We start from the raw sequence: 27813 nt of genomic DNA on the forward strand, positions 1-27813 counted from the left end.
TAGAATTAACCAATATGAAATACTTTCAAACACAATCAGCGTCTATGTTGCAAATAAAGGACTCTAGACCCTCATCAAGAGACCTCAGTTGATTTAAGAAGCATACTGGAAAAGGAAGCATCCTGGATTAGTATCTCCTTCCATCAGGGCTAAAGGGTCCCCAGCATACAAATATGTTGAATGCTATCCTTTCACTTTTTTAACTATTTGGCCATGCCAACAAGTTAAAAACATCCAAAAAAGCAGCTGACTCTTTTCAGCTTTTGATCAGCACACTACTGAGGCTGCTGTACTCTCTTCTTCTCACCTTATCACTGGGCTGCTTGCCCTTTCTTAAACAAGCTCTGGAAGAAGCTATTCAGTTCTATGATTCTATGCTATGAAGTGGGTTAGAATAGAAAGATGAGGAAGATAACTGCTGACAAATCTTCCTGACAGACATATAAAAAAAAAATTCCACAACTTGACCTCCAGGGCCTCATGGATTTACTCTGTTGCTGGTTCAGATTCATGATGAATGATCAAGAAGTTTCTTCTGCCCAAGCAAAACCAAGTATATAGTTCATCCAGCTTCATACTGGGATTAGCAAACTATTTGTCTATGCTCTAATTAGCTGGAGCCTAAAGAACAATTAAGTGGCTCTTTCAATAAAGAAATATGAAAAACCATCCATTAACAACTCAGACAAAAGCCACCAAATGTTCAGATTCTACACAAGGAGGAAAAACTATTTTCTTCTTTCATGAGTCTTGGACAGTCTACAGAAATACTTAGCACTGCAGTCAAAAACCTCAGGTCTGTCAACCATCTTGACTTAGAAGTCTGAAGAATAAAGCTTGTTGGTAGACAATAAGACTGCCTACTAAGAAATTTTGAGCACTTCCAAATTATAGCTGCAATCATCCAAGCCAAAATTAATAAAATAAAAGCTTCTAAATATCAGACAATGAAAAGTACATTACCATCTTAACAGATAATTGCAAGAAAAAGAAGGTATCAGAACAAAACAATCACAGTCCAGTTGCAATATCCTTTCTGCAAAATACAGCAAAATACCCTGCCAAAGAAGCAGAGAAACACTCAACCTACAGGTCCTTACCCTTTAGCAACTCCTCTAAAGGCCTGTTACACAAGTGAGTCTTTGGATTTGAAAGCTACCTCAACTCTTTGCACCCAAGTCCCTGAAGACCATAGGTGTCAACTGTAAATCTGTTCCATGGAAAAAACTTAACAATGCATAATATTAAAATACTAAAGGTTTAGAACTGAAGTAATTTGAACACAAGGTTAAAAGACAAGCCATGTAAGCCAGCAAGAACCTCACATGGTTTAACATGCTGAAATGTTCCTAGACTGTCCTTGATACCAATTTAATGTTAAAACCTGCCTCTGGAGGAAGGGTTACTGAGGTTCCTGTTAATAACAGATCCCTTGGGGTGGAGTAGAGCGAAAGGACACTGAACAGTGCTGTGTTTTCACTTTAGCATGAGAATCATGCTGACAGCACAGTGATGCTTTAGTTGTTGCCTAACTGTACTAACCACAAGTCAAGCTCTGCCAGTGTGGAAGCGCACAGGGAGCTGGTTGGGAGCACTGCCAGCAGAGCTGACCCAAACTGGCCAAAGGGATATTCACAGCACAGAATGTCATGCCCAGTATACAAACCAGGGGAAACTGATCAGGAGGGGCCCAGCACTGCCGTGGAACAGGCTGGGAATTAGTAAGTGGTGAACAACAGCACTGTGCCTCACTTCTTTCTCGTGGGTTTTATTTGTCTCATTTTGCTGTCTCTCTTTTCATTACAATAGGAATAATGGAACAGCAGTGATGTAGAACATTACTACTACTCCTCTTACTGCTGCTATTTTATTTCAATTATTAAACTGTTCTTACCTCATCCCTGGGGTTTTGCCTTCCTTCTGATTCTCTTCCCCATCACATGTTGGGAATAGCTGGGGGTGCAAGCTGCATGCTACTTAGTTGCTGACTGGAGTTAAGGCATGACTACTTTCTACTTTTACATAGTAAATTGGGCATATTTTTTGTACACCACTACTACTTAACATGCACCCCAAAGCATTTAAAGTGACATAAAGTTCATAAACCAAAAAATTTCTCTATGCAAAAGTCATCCAGATGAGCATGGAAAATGTATCATGCAAATGCTTAGTGAAAAATATCCCAACCTGTCAGGAATCCTTCATTCATTGAGTTAACCAAAAACAGTGATGCTTCTCTGATATTTCAAGAACTGCTACAAGTAGTCTGCATGGAAGTCCTTTTCAGGTGAAGGTGACATGGCCAACAGATGCTTGAGTGTAACATGCTGGTTGATTGGAAGGGCTCTCTATTACTCTGGACATATTTGGACAACCACGTGTCAGTGAGAGAGGCATTCCCTCACTTAAGACAAACCAGCAGCTCTGGAAGATGACTGCCTGCCTGCAGCAGGGCTCCAGAGTAACTGGGTACTTTCCCCAGAAGTAATTGTGTAATACAAGTCCCTCTGTCACAGTGAACAGGGGTATGAGCTGCTGAAACTCAGTTAGAAAGCACTGGTTACTTGGCTAATCTGGACAGGTTTTTAGCTCTGGGGCTTGGTGATCATTTCCCTTTATTGTCAAGGGAGCAGTTACCTACAAATGCATTTGTTAAATTAATGTATCTGCGAAAGCTGCTGCAGCTGATTCAATAAAAAACGTGTAAACTCAACCCCTCAAAACATACAGACATTTTGTAATATAGTCTACACAAACCAAAGCAAAAATATTTTCTAGTAGGACATATTACACAAATGGTCACATTCAGAGTAAACATCAAACATGCATGTGCTTTCACTAATTTCTGTGACCTAAGAAATGCTGCCTTTTCTCATTTATACCTCAATAAGCCTTATCATCAATAAAATCAAATAGCTGCACAGGAGACTGGGAAAAAAATTCTGAAGGAAAACAGCAGTTCTGTTCAGCTTACTTGGCTGTTAAAAATTGTAACCTTAAAGCATGAAGAGAAAGGGAAACCAGGCGTAAATGTGACATATTCTCATTTCTGGTGAAGGGACAATGCACTCACTTTCTCACCCAGACAGAGATGTTACAAAGGGCCAATCTTGCCATAAAGACTGTATTGGTTAATACAGATTATACAGGTTAATACTGGCTTATATATTAATCATTAGAAAAATAACTTATACATGTATAACTTTTTTTTAGCTGTCAGTTACAGAACAAGAATGAGTGATTATTAAGTTATTACAGAACACATTAAAATACAATAATATTGAAGTGTGATCAAACTAGAAAAACAAATTTAAGAAATAATACCAGAATATAGAGCCTTGTAGATAAAAAAGTGCTTGTATAAGCTAAAAGCATCACTGGAATTTCAGGCACGTGTTTCTACAACAGACATCAAAATGAAAAATTTTAATACATTTCAGTTCTCCATTCTCACAAAGTAGAAAGTTATTTAGACCCCTGCCTTGCAACATATCTTTACAAATATCTGAAACAGTAGTGGAAAATCTGCAATCCTACACTTTGGATCTATCCTTCATACACTGCTGGGATAGCAGCAGCATTCAGAAACTGCCCCACTGAAAATTGGTGTGAGTTACTATAGGAAAGGCTACATATAAGGTATTATATGATTTTATCCCATGTCAGACGATTACTCAAAAGTTTAAATGTTTTTAAAAATTTGCTTCAATATAAACAAAAGAAGAATCAAAAAGGAAAATCAATAGATACAGGGTACAGAACTCTTATGGTCCAAATGATTAGCTGAGACAGATACTCTGCTCATCAGTGCTAAGAATAAAAAAAACAAAATATGTAAAAATACCTACTTTATGACAAAAGATGGAATTTCTTGAACTTTCTGCACTACTTAAAAAATAGAAAGCACAATTCCATATATACACCCTAGTTTTCTCAATTTTAAATGACTTTTTAATAATGACTTGATTATCAAGCAATTAATATAAAAATTATTTTTTCCATCACTGAAAGCTCATGAAAACTAAGTGGTTATTTACCACTAAATAATCAGTGTTATTTACGCTTGCATGAAGAAAGCCCAATAATTTGCTTATTGGGCTGATTAAATCTTTAAAGTACAGACATAAAAGATTGCATAAAGGATAAAAAAATCCACTGCTTGCCATACCCTCTCTTATATTGTCATGATTGTAAATGTAACTTGAAAGAAGGACAAGAAAAATATAAATCATAGAAACACATGATTATGTGACAGAAAAAACATAAAATAGAATTAGAATTAATTAAAATTGAACTGATAGAAATGTATGAGATCAGATTTACAAGAAGTAAATCTGACCTTCAGTTAATAGTAAAACTATTTTAATCCTGTAACTATATTTTTGATGCATCTGTTATACCTGATTCACTGAAAACATATGAAAATATTTTTTAGATTAGGCATTAAATGGTAAAGCTCTGTTCTAGCAGACATTGGTTCTAAGGCCACCTCACTGGGTAGGGACTGGAAGTTTTCTTTGAGTTTTTCAACGACAGATATTATAAGCAAATCCACATGGTAAGATGTTTTTTTTTATTTATTTTTTAAATAAAGCTCCTTTTTAAAAGGAGACCACAGCTGTTTGATTTTTGAGTGCTAATTGAAGTGATTTATTACAATTACTATCTGAAAACATTTTTCATTCATAAATTTAGTTCCTGTGTCAGTAATACTTCAATTCATTTAATTTTAAGGGACTAAATAAAATTAAACCATGAAAGAACAAATTATGGTGATGAATTAAAAAATACTGGCTACCAAAACACCAAGCATGAAGAAAATATTAAGAATAAACATGCAAAAAAAGGCTGCAATTTTTTTAACATAACTATTGCAATGCTTCATTTTTGTTTTTCAAAAACCCCATGATTTCTCCAAGATAAAGTAAGCAGAGGAGAGCTGTAGTCAGCACCACAAAGGCACTCCCTTGGCACTCCAAACAAACAAGCAAACAAATTAAACCAGGAAAATTACTAAGTTTTTTCATTTTAAAGGCTGTCAACTCTATAAATACAACATAAATAATTTAAAAAATACCAAAACGACCACCCAAATCCTACTTTAAAATAAAATATTGTATTTGTTCAGTGTTATAGACCAATGAGAGATTACAGCTGTTCCAGTTATCAGCTTGACAACCACTGGTTTTATAAGAAAATTAGTCTGAACTGATCAATGATGGCAGAAACATACCTGAAGAATAAATATTAAGTCCTAATTTGCCTTGTGCTTGCTCCTACACCCAGCTTCCCTTTTGCAGAGACTCAGTCGCTGTAATTAATGATTACTTGTGCCTGCATTTCATTCAAACCACAATAAAATCATTCATAGTCCATTTTTGTTTATTTATTCATGAAATGCTTAATACTTAAAAGCATTACGAGACAGAGTAATGCACAGGAAGTTTTCCAGGGATCTTGAGCACCTTCTCATTAATCTACAAAACAATATTTAGAGAGACAAAAACATATCCAAGCTGTTCCTTGTCCTTTCACTGACATGATTTGCAGATGAATCCATAATCTCTCATCAACAGTACAGAAAGAAAACACACACGTCCCTACTAATTTCAACAATTTACCTGATCTCTAACAATCCTAGATACTCATAGTAGTAACCATAAAGTATCCCTTCCATACCTATTTCAGTATTTAAATTGATGATTACCAAAAACACTTACAGGCACCAATACACAGCAAGAATTGCCTCCCCACAGGCTTTCCAATGCTGCAAATCAGAAAAACAAGAACAGAACACAAGGCAATAACCTGCCACAGCGCCAATATGAAGTGTTAGGACACAAAGCATCAATAATAAAGAAAAACTTTTGTAACGAGAAGTAAATCTGACTTGCCTCAACAACATACTGAATGAACTTGCTATTCCTTGGTGTGATTTTCTCCAAGAAACTGCACGTGTCCTCATAATTGTTAAGGACCAGAGATCAGCTAAATAGCTGGTTTTGCAACATCCATCATTAAAATGTTAACTACAAACTATTTCATATCTCCTTAGAAAATCACTTTCTCTTTTGTGTACTTCCTTCCTACACGATGAGCACCCCAGAGAATACAGTGCTTCTAATGGTGAAAAATAATGCGAGAGTCAGTCAACTGGTTCAAATTTTTCTTAAAAGGCTGTTTTGTCCCCTTCATATTTGCGGAAAACATCTTTTCTAAGAAATCGAAATAATTTTAAGTTCATATACAGTGACTCTGTGCAGGGAACACAATCTTGATGGATTAAGCAAATTTTTGTTACTTGGTCCTCAATTTGGGATAAACAATTCTATCAATTGTATTTTTCACACGGGGAAGAGAAGATTTTGTTTAAATGTTAAGATGTATTTAAAGAGGTATGTAGATATACGATCACATTCAAACACACACCTCTAATTACTTTGTCAGATTTACTTAAAATATTATTACATGGACTTTTGCATTAGAAATAAAGCTATTTAAAATTTACTATCAAGATGTGAAATATACAAGGAACAAAAATCACTATTAATCATATTTAAAAATATTAGAAAACACTGTTTTGTGGATTTTAACCAAATCTAATGCTCATCTGAACACAGCTACCCACATACTCTCTGTAAATAAAAAAGCTCTTCAGCTTTGTCCTAATCATTTCCTAAGAAAATGCAAACAATAAGAATGCAATTAAATATGCAAGCTCCCAAAATAAAAAACCAAGTCCAGGTTCCCCCAGCAGAGCACAGTGAAGTGCTGTGCAGATGTAGACAGGGCTCCTTGGGAGGACAATGAGCCACTGTGCCAGGCTGCAGTAATGCAGGAGGTCCCTTGCTTACCTGGAGCACTGCACTGTGTCATGTAAATATAGACTTCTCCAGCATTTAGTTACAAATTGCCATGCTTTGATAGCTGGCACCTGAAGAGAAACATCAGGTGAGGAACTAAAAGTACAGATGTAACCAACAGTGTTTGAATCCTGGCTTCCTGCTTGCTAATTTGATTTTGATAAGCATGAACTGGTGTTTTCTGATGAGAAGGTGTACCATGTAGCCTGTTCTGCTGATGATCTTGGGCATGATGACTCTGCCTCATAGAGCTCTCAGTTCTTATCACAGCTGGACAATCAAATTGTTTTTTCAATTTTTCCATCCTAACCCAGTGCTGGCCTCAATCTTTTAATTATATTTAAATGTAGTAATTTAAAAACAAAAGTAGTTTTCCACCTGGTTTTGCTTCTTCCGGTAATTTATTTGTAAGAAGAGTGATTTGCATTTCATACTGCAAATACTAAAAATCTAGCAGAATTGTTTTTGGTTTTCTTCCACTTTCTCACAGTCCAGGTGCAGAAAATCATTGCTGTACTGCTGTGGGTGTAGCAAAAAGGGGTGGGGGGGAAGAGCAGAGGGGAGAGAAAGGTAAAGAAAATAGAAGGGTGAAGGCAGAGGAGAGGGATGAAAGTGAGAGTGAGGAAAGAGAGAGGGAGGGAGTCTGTCTGATATGAAAATGGAAACAGAAAGGTTGACAGCTAGAACAGAAGCGCATATTTAATAGATTTAATATATTAACAACTACATGACTCAAGAATTCTGATTACAAGCTTTTTAGACACTTGTCCTGATCCACAACACTGGTTTTCCAAAATTTACTTTAAAACATCCCTGCACATACAATTGACAGCAAAAGTTGTATTAATCACATCCTTCTCCTTTTTGATTATGAAGATAAACTTCGTATTTTGTACATGGTAAAAATCTTTAACCACTATTCTCCCACTTTTCCTAACTCACAGCATGTTGAGAAGTACTTATGAGTTCACTGGCAAGTTTCAATAATTAAATGTATTTTATTATTCACGAAACTATAATAAAACCAAACTGCATCTTTCTTTCTAAATACATAAACCCTGTTTTCTTTCTAAATATATAGAAATTTGAATTACTCTTCAAACTAAAGCAGAGAAAATGAATAGGGATTTTTGTTCCTGCTTTAGTAAAGATAAAAGCAAACAGAACAAAGACTGGTGAAATATTTCAACTTATTACAGACCATCCAAGAGCATGATACAAGTGAATCTTGCTCATCACTGTATTAATAAAATTAAGATGTGAAAGGCACAACTGAGTGCTTCATGCTGCCTTCTGCTTGCAGCTCAGGAGACCCATTTTCAAAACAGACAAAATCAGGTCTAGATAAGACTTTAGCATTTAAATGTCAGGTTGAAGGTATTGGGCTCAGGTGATCTGATTCAAAGGCTAAGATGAAAACATGTAAGAGATTCCCGATGTGTCAAATGAAGCTATTAAAAAAGACACTGATATATTGTTCTGCATGATCTCTGCAAGGAAAAAAAAAAAAAACCACAAAAAAAAAGATTTGTAATAGACAGATCTCCTTGTGTTCCCCCACCTTACTGTCAGAAGAATGGAATGCTAAAACAGCTTTCCTAGGAAGCAACGTGGTAGAAAAGTTTAGACGTAATTTTGGATTGGTGTCCTAGTACTGCCTCAAACAGAGAATGAATTTAAAGTAAATTATTGGTCTTGCAGGTTTACACTGCTATGATCCTATAATTTTCATAAATTTCTAATTTCTAATTTTTTTAATTTAACCTTTAGAAACTTAGTAACTGTTTTCTGCCTTCCTTTCCTTATTATGCAAAATGATGCCTGAGAGCGAAAGTACCTTTGTAAACTTTATTGACGTGCAATATACTCATTTTTAAATGCATTTAAAATCTGAAAAACCTTTCCTTGTCTAAATTCACAAAAGAGTTCAAATCTGTACATATTTTTCTCCTTTACAAACTAAAAGGATATTAAAAATCACTGTAATTGTTTTTGAAGAAGCAAACATTCTTTTAATTAAATCAAATTGCCAGAAAATGTCAAATAAACTGAAAGATGAATACATTGATTCCAAGAAGTTAAAGCTTTTTATTTTAAAATAGTATTTGGAAATCAGTTACTGGACAAAACCAAAGTAACTGCACACCAATTTGCGAATTTTTTACTGGTTTAGTTAGTCTTTCTTTTGCCAACTGACAGATACACATTAAAAAACATACATAGATCCATCAATACCATGGTAGCTGAGTCACAGATCAGGACTGTGCGAGTAAACCACAATCAATTCCTAATTAACATAAAAGATCTATCACAAACAATGGTTTGTCATAACTTGGAATAAATACCACTTGGAGGAAGAACAAATACACACATACCCACCTCCTTATCTGCTACTGCTTGTATCCAACACACAGCATTTTTTGTTTCCAGCTCAGTTCAAATGAAGTGCTCTCACAGGCTCTTGTTTCCCCATAGTAAAAAATCTTTCAGGAAGGATGACTGAGCCACTTGGCGCACAGTCATTTTTTTTCTCTAAAGGTTTTAAACACCTCTTGGCTTAGGGATTTCAGTGATCAAATTTGTGATGCTTTCTCTTTCTTCTAGTTTTATTTATGGTGGTTCCAATTTCTAATTATTTGTTATTACTTCCTCTGTTGGTGGGTAACTTGATGATTCTCAAACTTCCTCCTTTCTTCCTTCATTCTCCTATGCTAGTCTGTTTTGCAAAATAGAAGTCTGAATTTACACAGTATTATTCAAGGGAGATGGCAATACTTTATTCTGCACACTGTCTTCATTACTTACAGTCAGAAGTTTCAGTTCTACATTGTCTCCTTCCTGTCTCTATCCACAGAAACTGTTAAAGTCGCCTGTTAATGTTAAGTTGTTTGTTTGGTACACTATTCTTATCACACATGCTACAAAATACCACCTTCTGTCAAGTTGTATTGTCCTTCCAAGCAGGAAGGACAATAATAAAATTATAAGCCTCCTCCTTATAGTTTTTGTCTTTGTCTTTTAAGAATATCATGAAGATCTACTTAATATGGATGTTGAATATCTCTGAAAAATAAATCCCATCTTTTTCACCAGCAGCACTGGGTACTATACCCTTTTTGTATCTTTTTCCATCAGACTTTCCTGTACTTCTTATATGTATGTGATGACAATTCTATACCTGTATACCAAGCAGCCAATCTCTTCTGTTTTCACCCAGTGAGTCAAAAACTCTTGCTCCAAATTCTTGTGTTGTGACCCATCTTACATCAGTGAAGCCTTTGGGGATCCTCTTCCTGGAGATGCTAACAGTGCCCTTTCCCATCTTTAGCAGAACATCACAGGGGAAACGAACAAAGTCAAACAGCTGTCCTGCAGTTACTGTAACAGTGAGGGAGCAAACAGTGGCCTTTTATGACACCTTCTCCAAGAGGCAGCACCTTCCTCCTGCAGTGAATCCTGCAAGGCACTGAAGTGAGGATGGCAGAGGGAAAGCAAGGGCAATGTGAAAAGGTGCTCTACTCAGGTTTGTTTTTCAGGTATGATTCATAGCGAGTTACTGTACTTTCTGCATTTGTTTAATGAAGACAAAGTTTTTAAAGGCTGGAATAACATGTTGGGTTGTTTTGGTCTTGTAGAGCTTTGAGCAAATTGTCACTGCTTAAATATTTAATATCAGCCATCATAGCAGCAACAAACAATGATAAGTGTACTCTATGGATACTGAATCTCCTCACAGGGTCCCCCAGAAGTCATTAGGTGTCCTTCCCCATAAATATTTAATAAAGATTTGATTTCCAGGCACTTTCACTGTCTAAAATGTTCTCTTGAAAAGCCCGTGAAACCACACAATTGTTAAATAAAGACCAAAGAGGGAGGGATATTACTTCTGCACTTTACAAAGTTTGAGCACTTTATGTCAAACGACACATGGTGTTATTACAGCTCTGTCTTGAGTAATGATTTTGATTTTATATTTCATCAACAGAGACTGACCATTGTGTTGCTAGTAGAGCGTTAGAAGTGACTTATCTGGTTAATATTTTAGAGGTAACCATTCTGCAGCTTACGTGTTAGAAGGGTAAATGGATGCACCAGATGTATAATCAAGAGAAGAGACCATGAGGTGGCCTTTAACCAATATTATTTCTAACATTAACTCTGGTGTGGGGAAGAAAAGTCAAGCCCGGGGAAAGCACAGTAAAAATCAAGATTTTATTGTTTTGCTGAAACATACTGAACATCAAACGTAACTGTAACTCAAGTGTATATCTGAAAAACATGCACGATCTGTGGGTAACATTCCTTTCAATCAGAGAAAATGGTATTACTCTAATAATTTTTTTCTATTTATATATCAGTGTGATACTCTTAGGCATGATGGTATGGGAATATCCACACCCAGGGATACCTCAAGCATTATAAATTTAAGAAACATAGAATTAAATTATTTTCATATTTATTTTTCTCTTCATCTGCACTGTGTATGAATGTTTAAAAGTTTGAAGACAATGTCTCTGAAGGGGTTTCTGAACACAAAATAAATGAAACTACTTGGTTAATATCACATTAGGGCTTCCATAATTATATTTATTACTGAATAGCTATGGTACTCAATAACAATAAACACATTCATTCTGCTTTCTATCCCCCTATTTATTATAACTTTCAAAACTTGGTTTTTTTTTTTAATTGTCTTTCTTGCTAGTTCTGTTGCATGAACAGCACAAGCCGTTAAGAGCATGAACACCTCAAGCCATTTAGAGCATTCCCTTCAAGGCAAGGATTTATCCCTTGGAGCTTTAAAGAGGGATAAAACAAAGACACTGACTTGGGTGGGTTTCTCACAGGCAGAAGCTATTAGATGAAACTCATTACAAAGTAGAGGAAGAGAGGGTAGGAAGACTGCTAAAAAAACTCTGGAGCCCTGGTAGCGGGAAGGCTGGTACACCTAGAGGTGACCGGAGGAACAATGTCGACAACTATGCTGACAGCTCCTTGCTGACAGATCCCTCTGTTTCTCCCTAACAACTTCACTGAACTTGATGGTTTTCATTACAAGCTCAACATAAATTCTTACAGCCTAGCTGAAACACGTTTTGCCTCCTCACAAGCACATATACATTATTACGCTAGGTAACACTGGAATTACCCAGTACATCGAAACTATTTGAGTCACACTGTGCCCCGCTGTTCTTCTGTATATTTCATCCTATCTATCAAATTCATCATTCAAATTTTATGCTCCATAGGTCAAATACCTGACCTCTGCATGCTCTTTAAGGCTAATAATAAAGATAAAAGCAGTATAAAGTAAAAGTATGAAAAGACTGTATCTGCTTTGAAGGTAAGCAAACATGTTTCTGGGAAAGAAAAGAGTAATGACACACTTCCATCTCCAGGTAAAACTCACTACCCTTGTTGAGTGCCGTGTGGAAACATGACTAGCCACAAGTGTAGCAGTTCACCCTGAAGAGCCCTTCCCCTGCACCCTGAGCATGGCAGGGCAGTGTCCCTGTGCCAATCACACCCTGGCACCTTGCTGAGCCGCAAGCACCTGCGGAAGGTCCCAGGATGCTGCACCATACTGCTGCTGGATGGAGCCCTTGTCCCACAGGCTGCAGTACTGCTGTACAACTCTGTAACGTTCCCTCCTGCCCCACCAGTGATCCTGCTAAGCTGTCTACTTGGGAATCGATTTCTCTGGCAGGGATGCTCTCATTAATAGACAAAAGGTTCTTTCAGAAAGCAGGTTTCTAGAAATATGTTGAAGCACTGGCAGTTTACTAACCATTGTTTTAAATTTCTGCTTTTACACAAATAAACAAGAATATATAGTGTTTAAATGTATAAACACATTTTGATCCTTCACAGCGCCTTTGAACCCTAAACAGCTGAAGTCTTCCATTAAATGAATTTTTGCAATCCAATCTCTGTAATCTCTAATTCCTAATTTCACAAAGTTTAACAAGATGGAACTTGCATTATGTTAAATAACAGTGGAGAAAAAAACTTATGCTACAGCTGAGTTATTGTTTGAACCACATGTATAACTCAGTTAGAAACCACTTACTGTACCATTGTTTAGCCATATTGACTGGTTTGCTGGACAGATCAGTCTTACTGTGTGACTAAGACGCTCATAATGGTTTTATTTCGTTTATAATTTAATTCCATGCTTTGATATATGCAAAACATCCTGAGGATATCCTTTACATAACATTAAGGGCCTCTAAATTTAAGCAGAATGACACCCACTTATTACAATCCTGTGTTATCTAATGGCAGAAACCTTTCAATAACCAACAATTTCCACTTAAAGAAAAACTGATTTCTATCTGGGTGTATAAGAAAAAGAAACTCCTGTAAATAAGCACATTTTTCAAAAAATGTTATTTTAAGATTGAGGTGGAATATTCTTCTATATAGGTATTCTAAAACTAAGACCCAACAGCATTTCACTTCTCAAAGCAATTAAATACAAATTATCTAGTATGAGAATTTTAGTTTTGCCATTTTCATAGAACCCCAGTAAAATAATCAGTGAGTGCACTATGCTAGGCTGAGAAATACATAGAACATTTGCTATGAATGAGCTGCAGGGAAAAAACAAATTATCTACAATCTCTTAACTGAAAAAAATACTTCTTTTATTATTTAGGAGAGAATAACTATATTTACTTTTACATGAAAAAGAAAATGCATTAACATATGCTATGTTAAAGATGAATAATGGCTTTCTTAGGGAAATGTACATTTATGACACTTTACTAATGATGGAATCAAAGGAGCTTTCTAGTTGTATTTTCACAATATTAGGGCCATCTTGCAGTTATTTAATAATTATTTGACATAGATTCCATTAGAGAGATCAGCCCCATCAAAAACTTTCTGCTACCTTGAATAAAATACCACATTCTTACTTATTTAAGGTTCTCCATCACACCAAGTCAGGCTACTGGCTGCTGATTTTGAGCACATAGAATCACGCAGGTTGGAAAACATCCTTCATGATCAAGGCCAACCACTAACCCAACACTGCTAAGTTCACTATTAATCTATGCCCCACGTGACACGTCTGTATGTCTTTAAATTCCTCCAGAGATGGTGACTCCACCACTGCTCTGCGCAGGCTGTTCCAATGCCCAACCAAACTTTCCCATGAAGAACTTTTACCCAATATCCAATCTAAGCCTCCTCTACCTCCAGCTGAGACCAATTCCCCTTGTCTGTCACTTGTTAGCTGGGACAAAATCCTAATCTGGCTACACCTTTCTCTCAAGCAATTGTAGAGATGATAAGGTCACCCCCTGAGCCTCCTTTTCTCCAGGCTTTGCCCCCCCAGCTCCCTCACCTGCTCCTCATCAGACTTGTGCTCCAGACCCTTCCCCAGCCCTGCTGCCCTTCCCTGGCCATGTTCCAGCCCCTCAGTGTCTTCTCCGGGTGAGTGTCCCAGAACTGGAGACACAATTCGAGGTGGTGCCTCATCAGTGCCCAGCACAGACAGCAGTGAGTAAGATTTTCTCTGCAGTAAGCTATGGTGTTTTCTTAGGCTGTATCTCAAATGGGTTTTAAATGGTGTAAGTTATGGTAGTAACTCTGGACATGAATGTTATTTTTGTCCTGAATATAACTTTCTGACTTATGAGATAGAAAAGTAATTTTCAACTTCTAAAACACCTAACTTTATGGAAAAATAAAAAAGTAAGCAAACAAACCACTAAAAAGGTAACAGGAGCACTATTCAGTTGGAACCATCCGAAGTACTGAATCAAGACTGAGCTAGGACTTTGTATTTCATTGGAAGAACCTGCTGAAGAACAATATAATGAATCAGGCTTTTTATGAGAAGCATGATTTGAATTAGCTGACCTGATACTTCAGTCAACTGCAGAAGACAACAGGCAATTCCCAATGGGTTTGTAACGTGCTTGCACCTATTTTTGACAAAGCAGGCAACTGGAACTGAGGCTTTTTAAGACACATTTTAAGTAGAGGGCTGAGAATATAAAGCTGAAGTCAACTAATGAAAGTGATCTTGAAATAAGATTTCCAATCAAAGTCACTCTGAATTTGCTAGATTACAAGTTTTGAACTTAGCAGTCTCCTCTTTTTTTCCTTCTTATTTTCCAGTCATTAAGAATACAAAATTCTGGTGAAACAAAATTTAACAGAATGAGGAAGAATGACAAAAAACCTGTTGCAGACAAAGCAACACTCTTCAGGCTCTTAAACTCAGAAGTGATTTAAAAGAAATGGATACTGTATCAAATATGTAAGCATAATGGCCTGAGAATTTAGGGACAAAATCAGAAAGAACCAAGCACAAACTGAAACAAAACTGGCAAGGGGCAAAGAACAATACAGATTATGCAAAAAGTATGCCCAGTAGTTAGAGGAAAACCTGGAAAAAGATTGCTATATCATTCTACTGCTAAGGAAACCTGTCAAAATGTGATCCTGACAGGAGGATTCAATGCCCTTCTTTACTTCTGACTCCCTAAACTTCACCAGACAGTTAACTCAATTACAACAATTACAAAGGAGTGACCTGGATGATGGACTAAAATCTCTTTAAACCAAAAAGAAGTCTTGCTCCTCATCAGTGGTGATGTGGTCCTCAGCTGGAGCAAGAAATACCCAGATAATGTTAACATAAGCAGTAAGACCCGGCAATAGATTGTCTGCAAATAAGATTAAATCTTCAGGAAGGTATTTTTAAAGATACAATGGAATGCTTTCAACTAGAGATGAACTTCAAGCTTCATTTTCTATGGCTTTGTGACAATCTACACGCAAGTGGCTCTGAAAACCTCTGGATAGTGACCACTGCCATAATCTGGAAAATGTGACAAGGTAGGGAATATTATGCTGCTTCTGAAAAGGTTTCAGTAGTTTGAACTCCATCACTTGACATTTGTAAAACACGTCCATAACCACTGCAGTTTGCTGGGAAAAATCATAGAACATGTCAAAGCACCTCCATGATTGTGGTTTTGTGGTTTTTTTGGTATGATGCTTTTGATTTTTTGAACTACTCATGTTACTCTTACATAAGGTCAAGGAAGGAGTAGAGAACGGATAAGAGAATTGAAAGGAAAAATATGAGGCAGATAAGAGGCAAGTAATATACTAAAAAGTAATATATTAAAGAGAAAATACTGTAGCCAGTTCTTTACTTTTCTACAACAGAAATTCAAAGGGCGGTGTTATTTTCTTTTATGTACTTCCACGTATTTTATGTACAAGAGTATTTTGAATGAGCATCTAGATTATTATTATATAGGATTATTTTAGAGCCATTCCAAATCACAAGTTAAAAATTACAGGTAGGCAAGGTTCTCATGCAGTGTTAACAGACCAGCAGAATGTCTCACTGCAATTAAGACACAAGTGAATACAGCCCAACTAACTGAACCACTCCCATTGTTTATTCCACCTGATCTCTTTAGCATGGAACTCATCACAGGAGCATTAACCTGAGCCCCTAATGCTTCCAAACCCATGGTCTGAATTTGCCCTTAAAAAAATTCTCTAGATCATGTCAGTGCCAAGAAGCCAGTCTCACACAATGGTTACTACTCCAAAATCTATTTTCATCCTTCTTTTCATTCCCTGATAAGCAGCTATCTGGTGCAAAATATCCAGTACTTGCATTAACTTCACACGTATTTTTGCCTGCTCATGAACTGCAGCTGCAGGTCCTAAGCTCCTGCAGCCCAGAGGCCTCAGCTGCTCTCTTCTGACTGACTACTGTAGCTATTTGAGTTTGGCTCTGAGCCTGTCCCTCAGACTTTTTCATCAATTCAAGTAAAAAATAGCTGCAGGTGGAAAACACTGACTGGACTGTTCTCAATAGATTCTGACGAAGCAACACAATAATGTGTATCAGTGGAGTTGTGCAGAGTGCATTAGGCTATGTTTCACTTTTTTAATCCCAAAGTACAACTGCAGTGGGCTGAAGAAGACCAGCAGAGCGCTGTTACGCTAAACCTCAAAAAATTCCTGAAAGGCTGTGGCAGTGAGACATGTCATTCTACAAAATCTTGTGAGGTCACCCTATGAAGACAAGGGTAGGACCAGGTGATTCCCACAGACATCTGCGACATAGACTTTTCATGATTCTGCACTAAATTCAGAATTTACCTTATCTTTGCAAGCTTCACTTTTACTGTCCACCTTGTTTATAAAATGCAGTATGTAAAACAAGCATTCAGAAAAGTTTAAAATATGTAAAAGAAGAAAGTGCTACAAGTATTTCTTCTCTATTTTGAATTGTAAAATAAGGAATTGACTATTTACCTTTTTTTTCTGCTGTTTTTGTTTTTCAGTTGTGTTAGGGTTGAATAAGGTGACTAGACAAGCAAGTGAATAGCTGAAAGACTATGAGCTCGTGCACAAATATTTAGTATAATGTACAGAAACTGCAAAAGCTAGGAGTTTTGAATGCACGAGGAGCATCCAGAAGTGATTTGTAAATAAAAAATTCACTGATTTTCCAAGGACCAATCTTACATAAGGAATTTCTCATCAGCTGAGTTACTACTTGAGTGATTTCAGTGGTTGTCGACTCAATCTCTTTAAAGCTTATTAAATAATTCTCAAACTAGTTTCTGTTTGAACCTAAGACATTCATGCCTGAAGTTTCTAGTGGGGAAATGACAGTCATAAATATTTCTGCATACTACCAGAGCAACAAAATACACAGTTTCCAAAAGACTATAATTCTGCTATTCCTCTGTTAGGACAGCACACACTTACTTTTGTAGGGTTGAGAGGAAATATCTTTAAGGTAGTTATTGGCATTTCAGACTGAGAAAAAATTCTGTAGCATACTCAGTAGGAATAACTAAAAGAAAATATAAAACTACCACCATAAACATTTGGTGACAGCATTTAATAGCTAATTCAATAACTGGAACTACAGAATCAACTCATCATTGCATATATGTAAAGATTTAACTGGTTATAGCATTAAAGTTGGAGAATTATTATGTGGTACACACAATATTACACAATAATGAGTGCTAGCTTGTTTATCACTGTTGTAGACATGGATCCAATATACACAACTACTACTTGAAGTGACTTAGAAGAACTCAAAAAGGCCTAATTAACTTTGTTGAAGAAATAATGTTGCTCCTATGATGTTGCTCTTTTTGGCTTTATGCCCAAAAAGCAAACATCCAATTAAAATTGAAAGCCAAGATACTGATACAGAGTTCAAGATTCAACACTTTATTTTTTATACACATAATAGGATATATATGCCTCACGGTAAGTAAGTACTTCATGCCTGCTGCACCACTGAGAAAACAAGGAAATGTATTAGTTTTGAAAATAGGTAGCAAATTCTATCTGAAAAAAAACTGAAACAATGAGCTAATTATCCTACTGGTCAAAGGCCATGTCAATTTAATTAGAAAGATCGTTATGAGCACACAAAGAAAACTTCAAAATTACTTCAGACACACTTAACTCTGTGTGCTTTTTTTGGCTGTGATAGAGTTATTTTTCTTCATAGTAAGTATCAGGGTGCTATGTTCAGGATTTGTGCTGCAAACATGAGAAGCAAAAAAGGTCTTCACTCTATGTAAGAACTCCTCAGCAATAATTAAAATACCCAACCCAGTAATATCAACATTGTCTTTAGCAAAAACTGTAATTATTGAATGTTATAGAAATCATAGCGCCAAAAGAGTTGCTGTGAAAAAAATTAACTCTATCCCAGCCCAAAACCAACCTATTGGCATGTACACACCAAATTAATGAAGAAGAAACAGTTTCAAACCAATGAGAATGGTTCAATGAACTACTAAATACAAGAGCCCATGGAATTGCTATACAGCAGTTTTAAACAGGTTTTTTCCAATCATTAAAAGGTTTTAACTAGGAAAGGAGATGATCCTTGGTTTGAAAGAACAAATGACAAGCTAGAATCAAAAAACAGAATCCTGCAGCTCCTTAATAAGGGCTGCATTTACTTTGCATCTATATTAAGTTGTTGTTTAAGGCTAAGATACATGACAGGGATGATTTGCTTAATTTAAAAATGTATTTGCTATTAAAAATATAGAAGTTATTACAATAAAAGTAAGTTCTTTCAAGATGAAGTACAGACATGCATTATTAGTACAACAAAAAATAAACAAAAAGTCTTGTATCTGACATACAGCGCCATCACAAAAACAGAGAAAGGAGTCTCCTGCGACTAGTCCAGTCTGAGGCACATGATATAGAAGTTTTTCCTGGAAATTAGTTAACTGTCTGGGAAAACAGTTAAAAAAGAAGAGTTCAGTTGCTCTTAATAATGCAGCAAATTTTAATCATTATGAGAGCTGCTGCTAAGTTCACTACCAGCCTCATGATAAGTGGTGCATGTGATGGACTACTACAGTTCCTTATGAATGACAATATAAAGGAAGTTCTTCAAGAACTTTCTGCAAGTTAAAACCTTTCATTAGCTATCTGAGGATACTCACAGAGTAGCTATTGGACTACCTGAAGTAACTTACCTCACCTTGTTTTAATTTCCTCACTTGTTGTTAGAATATATAGTTTATATTACTACAGCTGTGAGACACAATATTTAATTCAAATTTTACATTAGAAATTCTTGGCTTTCAAGTAGATTATAGCCTATCCATTTAAAGTAAGTTTTACCAAAAGCTTTTATTTAAAAATCTGAGCTAAAGATACCTGAGCATTTATTCTTTGTCACAGAAAAGATTATTTGCTCCACATATTTGAAAAAAATGGAATTTTAATGGGTTTCTAAATGCAATTGATACTAAGAGCAATATTGATCTCTTTTGCTACACATTTTCCATTAAGTGGGAAACAGAAAAAAAAAATTAATCTGTAAGTAAGCACCTTAGGTTTTGACCTTTAAATTCAGTCTATATGCTAATCCCTCCTAGTTAGGAATCGGTTCCCCAAATCATCAATATGGAAAACTAAGCATAATCCTACTTTGAGATTCAAAGAAGTAACTTTGCAAACATGAAAGTTTTAGAACTAATTTTTGTTTAAAAACATTTGAAAACTCTGTATTTTAAAGAGTTTCGGCTTGCCACAGAGTTTATCTTTCATATTCCTATACAGTCGCTTTCTTCTGTGCTATCAATAAAAACTAACACTGACCTTCCTCCTAGAAGGTTAAACTTCTAGCCTCTGTTTGAAACACTAGAGTGCCTTTTCTCAGAGAAACGCTACATGTACGTGCCGCCAGCAACGAGAAAGCATGCACTGTTGCGCCGACCCTTCATTAGTCGGAGGATCTTGGCAACAGCAGCAGCACTTCTATACAGCGTCTGCATGAAAAACTGTTTTCAAAAGTAACCTTGCCAAGGGCTATGTGCCGTCTCGGCAAAAGGAAGCAAACTTTACTTTTCTACCAATCAGTGCACTCTGCATGAGAAACAGGTGGTAAGATAGGAAATGGGACTTGGAGTAGAACAAAATACAGTTCTCTAAAAATAAGTTTGGTTTGGAAAAAATCAGAGATAATAAGCCTGTAGGGCTTACATGTTTTTGCAAAATGCAAATCATGAAAACTGGTTAAGGGATTAAGTGCTCTTTTTCAAAAATGACCATGGAGATTATAATCATTAATTAAAATCATGTAAATAATATTCTGAAAAACCTCTTTCTTTTTATCTCATAGGTTTCAAAAAGCCTAATGGTAAAAGATTTAGTCTCAAAAGAGCTACTCTAATTAAAAATAAAAATTTAGCATAATTAATAAGTGTGACTAGGCTTGCAATCTCACCACTTGCTATGACATTTTTTTAACAGCGAAATAAGATTATACTTTTAAACATCATTATAGAGGGCTTATATAATGGATTATACCTTTACATGCCCCTTTATATATTTTCAATCAATTTAGTAAGTATTGGTATTTCCTGACTTCTGGTCACTCTTTACTACTATTCCTCAAAACATGTTATGGTATTTCTTCTGCTCACTTTAAAAGCCTTCTGTCATTCATCTGTACTGATATATGATCAAATACACAAAACAGACAGACATAGTAAAATAATTATAAAAAGTATTTATCTATACAGCACACAGATGGTCTCTATATTCTACAATTTCTCTGCAGTAATACAGTGATGAAATATTGCCCTCCGTACTCTACCTTTTTTCCAGAACTTCAAATTATTCTGGAAAGGAAAAGATAGCTCTTCTGTATCCCATACTGAGGCTCAGCTAAGACATGCTGTTTTTTCATGAAAACAAGATAGGAATCCCTTGCTCTGTCTTGAAACCAAAGATGCTTTTAGGAGTCTTTAACTGTGTTTCCTCCATGAATAAAGATCGATGATTTAATCTTTTTGCGGAATATACAATATAGCAGAAGTTAAGAGCATATTTAATGATTTAAAATAAATTGCGCTGACATTTGAAGGAAAAAGGGTTTCTTAAAAAGGAAGCCTAAAAATTTAAATTATGTTAAAAGCTGTGTTCCAGTTCTTGAAGTGTACTGACAAACTGAGTCTTTTAAAATTTGCTTTTTTTTTTTCTTCCCGGAACAGTAATTGTTACCTAGCAGCACTTCACAGGAATAATGGTAACACACACAGTTACAAACCCACACAGCACTACTGGCTTGGGCTGAGGGGCTGGAAAGCTGCCTGGCAGAAAAGGACCTGGGGGTGCTGGTCAACAGCAGCTGAACATGAGCCAGCTATGCCCAGGTGGCCAAGAAGCACAAGAGCATCCTGTGCCCAGAAGGAGCAGGGCAGTGATTGCCCCCCTGTCCTGGCACTGGTGAGGCCACATCTTGCATCCTGCATCCAGTTCTGGGCCCCTCAGTGCAGGAAAGACATTGAGCGTCTGGAGTGTGTCCAGAGAAGGGAACAGAGCTGTTGGAATGTTGGGGGACACAAGACAGGTGATGGACATTGGACCGGGCTAACATAAGAGATTTGATAACAGGATGCCTTGGGAAAAGTAAAATGGAACTTTGAAAATTAGACCTAGATTGCAAGAAGATGAAATCAAATGGGTTTACCAGAGAAAGAAAATGTCATTAAACTCTGCAAGCAAGAGATGTTGTTATATGCTTAAGTTTGTGTATGCAATTTTAAACTAATCTTGTAGTACACATTACTAGTCTCCCTGAAATAGTATATAAGCACTTGTATCCCACAATAAAACTGGATTCTGATCACCGAGTCCGCTTCCCTGTCTCTCTCCATCACTGACACAGGACTGGGAGCACAAGTCTGATAGGAAGAGCTGAGGGAGCTGGGGGTGCTCAGCCTGGAGAAAAGGAGGCTTGGGCAGGGGGGAGGAGGTCCTTATCATCTCCACAACTCTCTGTCAGGAGGGTGTAGGGCAGGTAGGGTTTGAGGTCTGCTCCCAGACAGGACAAGAACAAGTGATAGGACAAGAGGAAATGGTCCCAAGTTGTATGGTCCCTCAGCAAGATTCATATTGGGTATTAAAGAAAACTTCTTCATGGGAAATGTTGGTCAGGCATTGGAACAGGCTGCACAGGGAACTGCTGGAGTCAACATTCACAGAGGTATTCAAAAGACACACAGATATGGCACTTGTGGACATGGTTCAGTGAAGCACTTCACAGCTGGATTCAATGATCTTGAAGATCTTTTTCAAGCTAAATGATCCTATGATTCTAATAATATTTTAAAAGGTATATCAGAAGAAAAAATAAGTATAGACAGCTAAAACCCACCTTTGACTATGACTAAAGCCATGAACAGCTGAATTTTCCCACTAGTCACTTCACAGTTATTTTTGAGTTATACTTTAAAGAAATACGATCTAAATAACTCAAATGCAAAAGGTTTGTGTTATTTCTCAGAACTGCTGCTCTGTTCTATAACAAAGTAAAAAAGCATGCCAGTTGCTCTTTTGACACAGTAAAAAAGATGCAAATAGAACACACTAATATAATGGGGGCAGAAAGTATTTCCTTTGAGTTTGAACAAAATGCATCTTGTAACTTAGCTAAAAGGCACAAACACAACTTGCACTGCTACATACTCTAAAGCAAGTAACAGTACATGCTACTCTCCTTAATAATTTAAGAGAAAATCTGAAAACTTTAAACTTCTTGCAGAATTTTTTCACAGCTTTTTACAAGTGCTGCACCCTTGCTGCATTTTGATTAGCAATAGACTACACAGAGAGACCCGTACACAAAAGGACAAACATACTGTAATAATGTTCACCAAGCTTTCAAGTCCTAAATTCTGACGATGGCCCAATTTTGAAGATCACAGGGCACAGAGAAGTCACTCTGAAGAAGAGCAGGTAGCATGGAAAAAGCAATTCACCCTCTTATATTTCATTCTATTTTAGATGTAATTGAAATGCTCTGTGAGCTAACCCAGCTGAATTGTTTGCTGTAATTTAAATAAACATGAAATCAGAATCACTGGGCAACACACAATACTCCTAAAATTAGCATTTCCATTTCCATTTGTGCTCAATAACAAAGAAGAGATTATTAGATAAAGTGGAATGCACAAAAGACTCAGTATGCTACCATAACTTTCAAACAATCATATAGGCAGCCCATTTACCAGAAATGGTAAGTAAAATAGAAGAAATACTTCATTGTTTTGTAAGCAATTTACAGTATTGTAGCGCCAATCTGTAACTATTCACTGGCAGACATGTATCCTGGATAAACAAGTTAAAACTACCTCTAGAAATATTTAAGCAAAAAAGGAATTATATACTCATTGGTGATACTTTGAATCTTCTACAAAGCTTGAGAAATTAAAAACTTGGTAGATGGTTAGGAAAATTATGAGTAAAATGCAGAGGTACCAGTAAGACTTCTAATGTGATTTTATAAAAAGAAAAATTTAACATAAAGTATTTTTCCTCATTCTTAGTTGAAGATGTCAAGCACACATTTTTCCATGACACATGTGGATTGCCACCACGGATACTACATTTTTTTTATTACAGTGCAACCAACTATCTTTTTTGAACTTCACAATACTTTAAACTGAGTTTAAACTCTGCAAATGTTATTTATAAATTTATGATTCCAAAACACTATAAAAAGCATCCACTCACTTTTAGAGAAACAAGTTTTGCTTTCAAAATAAAAAGAAATCCCCTACAGAATTATTTACAGTAATTTTTTTCTTCACAAATAATTAAATAAAGTAATATTTAAAGCCTATTAAAAATATCACTTTGTGAGACCAAGAAGAATGTTTTCAGTTTAAATTAACCTCCTCCCCCCATAATATTCATTGCACTGATCAAACACCACTAATTTTGCTTGATTGCAATTAAATAAATATGTCAGAACCATTTTTGGTAGGCTACAATTTCTTCACGGCTCTTTATCGTCACAGAACTTTAATCACAGTTCTCTCCCATTATTATTTCATCTATTATAAAACAGGGGTACCATAACTGAGTCACAAGCTTATTCACTGAAATGAAAAGAAATTCATAGCAAGAATTCAGAAAATTTGAGATCTGAATGGTGGACTTTAGAAGGCAATTGTGAGATGTGAAATTCTTTAAATATGCCCAGTATTTTTCAGTATGTAAAAAAAACCCCAAAAAAACTATAAACTGAAATTCTTAACTTGTCTGGATAATTATTCAACTGTAAGAATTTACACAGCAAGCATAGCAAGGCAATTATATTTTTTCTCAAAGCAACAAAGTCCAGCAACATTTCCTATGCATATGAAAAATACTTGATGCATGCAACAATCACATTGTGTCTGTATGACTTCTGTGCCTCAGCCACTCAGTCTGTAATGCTCTGGAGAGTACAAATCATGTACATATTGTAAATTTGTATTTATTTCATGAAGAAGTATTACTGTTTCTAGTAAGATGAGTTCCTAAACATTCAAATTCCTCCCATCCAAGATGTTAGCCCAGAGTTCAACAGTTACGCATAGTAACAATTTGTTTCTTTAGATAAATTCAGTATCTTTTTTATAATCTAGGAAGCTGTACAGAAAGACTGACACTTTACACAAAGAATTCTATGACTGCAGAACCACTGAACACAACAGTGATTCATATTTGAAATGCACACTAAAAGGACTACACTCATTACCTGACTATTTTTCTCAATTATCTCTTACACTGTTAAGTTATTAAGTTCAGGGGATAACAGAAGGAGTGCAGAAAATGTTCAGGAGGAATCCTAGAAATGAAAGTCAGATCAGTTCTCACAATCTTAGATATTCACATCTCTTTCATATGCTTCTGCCCTCATGTAGCAGAATTTTGTTAAAAGGCAGGTTCTTCAAATTTATTCTGAGGTAGATCTGAAGTCTGGCTGCAAATTCAGAGCTATTCAGCATATAAATGTACTGCAGATTACTTTTTTTAAATTACAAATTTTATTTTTACTACAGAATTCAAACCACTATAATAGCAACCCCATAAATTTCTGTATTAGATTCTAGTATCAAATGTAGACAATATAGTTAAATGTAGAATTGTTCCTAGTTAATTCTTCTGAATTACAAAATGACTTTTGAACTACATGAAGATAATTTTCTCTTGAGCTGCAAATGCATCCAGCACAAAGTGGAGAAATAATTACTGAATTTGAAAATAAATTAACTTTTAACTTGCCATACAGTACAGAACGGAAATGAAAACCCATATGGTATCTGGACAAAATTAAAGGTGCATACACATTAGAAAGTACAGTTTTGTGTGATCTAAAGACGACTGACAGTTTCCTTGTTTTTTTCTTTCAGAAACATATTCCCGGCATTTGAAAGGGATATAGGTTGACACCCACAATGATAATTTCTCTGCTCAGCCTCAAAGTGCACACCAGACTATTTCTGGGCTCTTCCTGGAGAAATGGGATAATAAAGATCCCACACAGTGCCCTGAACAGCAATGTGACTAACCTGTAAGTTTTGAAGTTACATTTATCAGACAGAAACTAGAAATTGACCTAAATACCATAGGTAAACTAGAAATTAATTGAGTCTGCTTACAACTCAGTTAAAAATGGGAATATATCCTACAAATTATTTGTAATGTCCTAACATTCAGATTTCCACCAAAAATCTTCATTTTAGTCTAAACTTAAAAATTACTTTTACAGCATCAAACACATATAATTCAGGTGAGGTTTGAAGTTGTCCTTAATAAAATCAGTTCGTTAGGTGATTAGAACATTCAGATTTGAGTGTGCTCAAGTATAAGATTTGAAAAATTAGAAGAGAACTAAGGTAAATTTGACAAAGCTGAGTGGTTTCTATGAGTTTGGGATATCTAAAACTGACCACCTGAAATCTCCATACTTAATCTCCACTCAAAGCCACATATCTTCAGCATTCCACTTTTAGAAAGGTCTCTGAAATGCAACTACAAGTATTCTGTCTTACAGATTGGATTCTCTACATCAGAAATGGAAAAGAGGAGTCAATGCTTATAACTCCAGATCAGAAATTTATGTACTCTTTTATAATACTTCATGTATAGGATCTACTGATGACAACATCTCAACTGAATTCTTTGTCTACTCCCTTGAAAAAAGGCATCACAGTAAGACAAAGATGAAAGAAGTCTACAATTATTCAATGTTATGACTGAAAAAGAAGATTGTCTAGTTCTGCTTTCAGAAAGGAAAGTTTCATTAAATTTAAATGTTAATTTATATGTTTAAATTTGGGCTACATGCAAATGCACTATGAAAGAAAAACAGTATGCTTCATTAATCTTGTTTAAAACAAGCATGAAGTTGAAGAGAACTTGGAAAATACTAATTTCACAAACAAAATTCATTAATTAGAGGATAAGGATACGCACATGTGAATAGATAAAGGCAGAAATTAATACATGATATTACGGGCTTCTTAATTTTCAAGTATTCAGCTTTCAGCTAATTAATAACTTTTCCATTTTTATATTAACAAACATATTTGATCCAATTATAGAAAAATATATCAGAATTCACAGAAAAGAAAAAAAGACATTGGAAGTTGCTATTCACTTACTCTTCATTATGACTTTGTTTGTTTTGTGGGCTTTTAGGATACTCCTTGAGAAAACGGCAGTGAGATTATTGTTCTATGTCACATTTGGAGATGCCAAAAAAATCACCAAATCCATTATTTACAAGAAAGCAGCATGTTCATTTTCATTACTCAGAACTTCTAGTGAGTAAACACACAGCCCAAATGAACCATCAAACTGGTATAACTGAATCTCATACATCTATCAGAAAATGGAAAAGGGAACAGAACATGGCATACCCTATTTAGTATTTGAATATGTGTAATGTGACTACTGCTAGGTTTCCTGGATGCACCTTCACGTCCTGTGAGGAACAAGTGGCATTTAATTAGTTTGCTGGCAAAATAAATGTTTATACAGCTGACATGATTTGTGTCTTATTGTTTGATTTACAGCTTATCACCTTCTCCCCTAAGGTTAGCCTCTGAATCTGAAAATGAAGTTCAAAATATTTTTTTACATTCCTGCTCACATCAGCATCCCTGATCAGCACTTACAGCTCTGTTATGCACAGAGAAGCTATGGGATTGTGATTACAAGGCACCTCACTGATGGCTCAATACTATTGCTTTCTGCCCTCACTCCCAAAGTCATATGCACAAGTAACACAGGCAGAAGGGGCACAAAGAAGCTGATACTGACAGAAAAAAAATCACAGACATAGTTTTCTTGCATTTTAAAATGAAGCACAACTTCTATGATTAAGAAAGGCAGAATCAAGAGCCAAGAAACAGGTTTAATTATATGAATTATACTGGCCCAATTCTTCAAAAGGGGCTACCAGCTGGAGGTTCAAAATAGGGAGAAAACACAGAAATCGGACATGTCAAAGATTGACATGATTTTTCTCTCCAGAATGAAGATAAAAAATTGAAACTTTGGGTAATAGTTTCTTAATTCTACAATTATTCTAATCCAATTGTTTATTAAAACAGAGCTTTTTCCTGAA

General features: G+C 35.8%; 1 protein-coding gene across 1 annotated transcript in view; it reads right to left on the reverse strand.

The window, feature by feature from the left end:
• FBXL17 (F-box and leucine rich repeat protein 17) overlaps window positions 1-27813 on the reverse strand; it is a 275693-nt gene that overhangs the window by 113546 nt on the left and 134334 nt on the right. The gene's annotated exons all lie outside the window — the stretch shown is intronic.

The sequence above is a fragment of the Melospiza melodia genome, chromosome Z, assembly GCF_035770615.1.
Source record: "Melospiza melodia melodia isolate bMelMel2 chromosome Z, bMelMel2.pri, whole genome shotgun sequence".
Lineage (NCBI taxonomy): Eukaryota > Metazoa > Chordata > Aves > Passeriformes > Passerellidae > Melospiza > Melospiza melodia.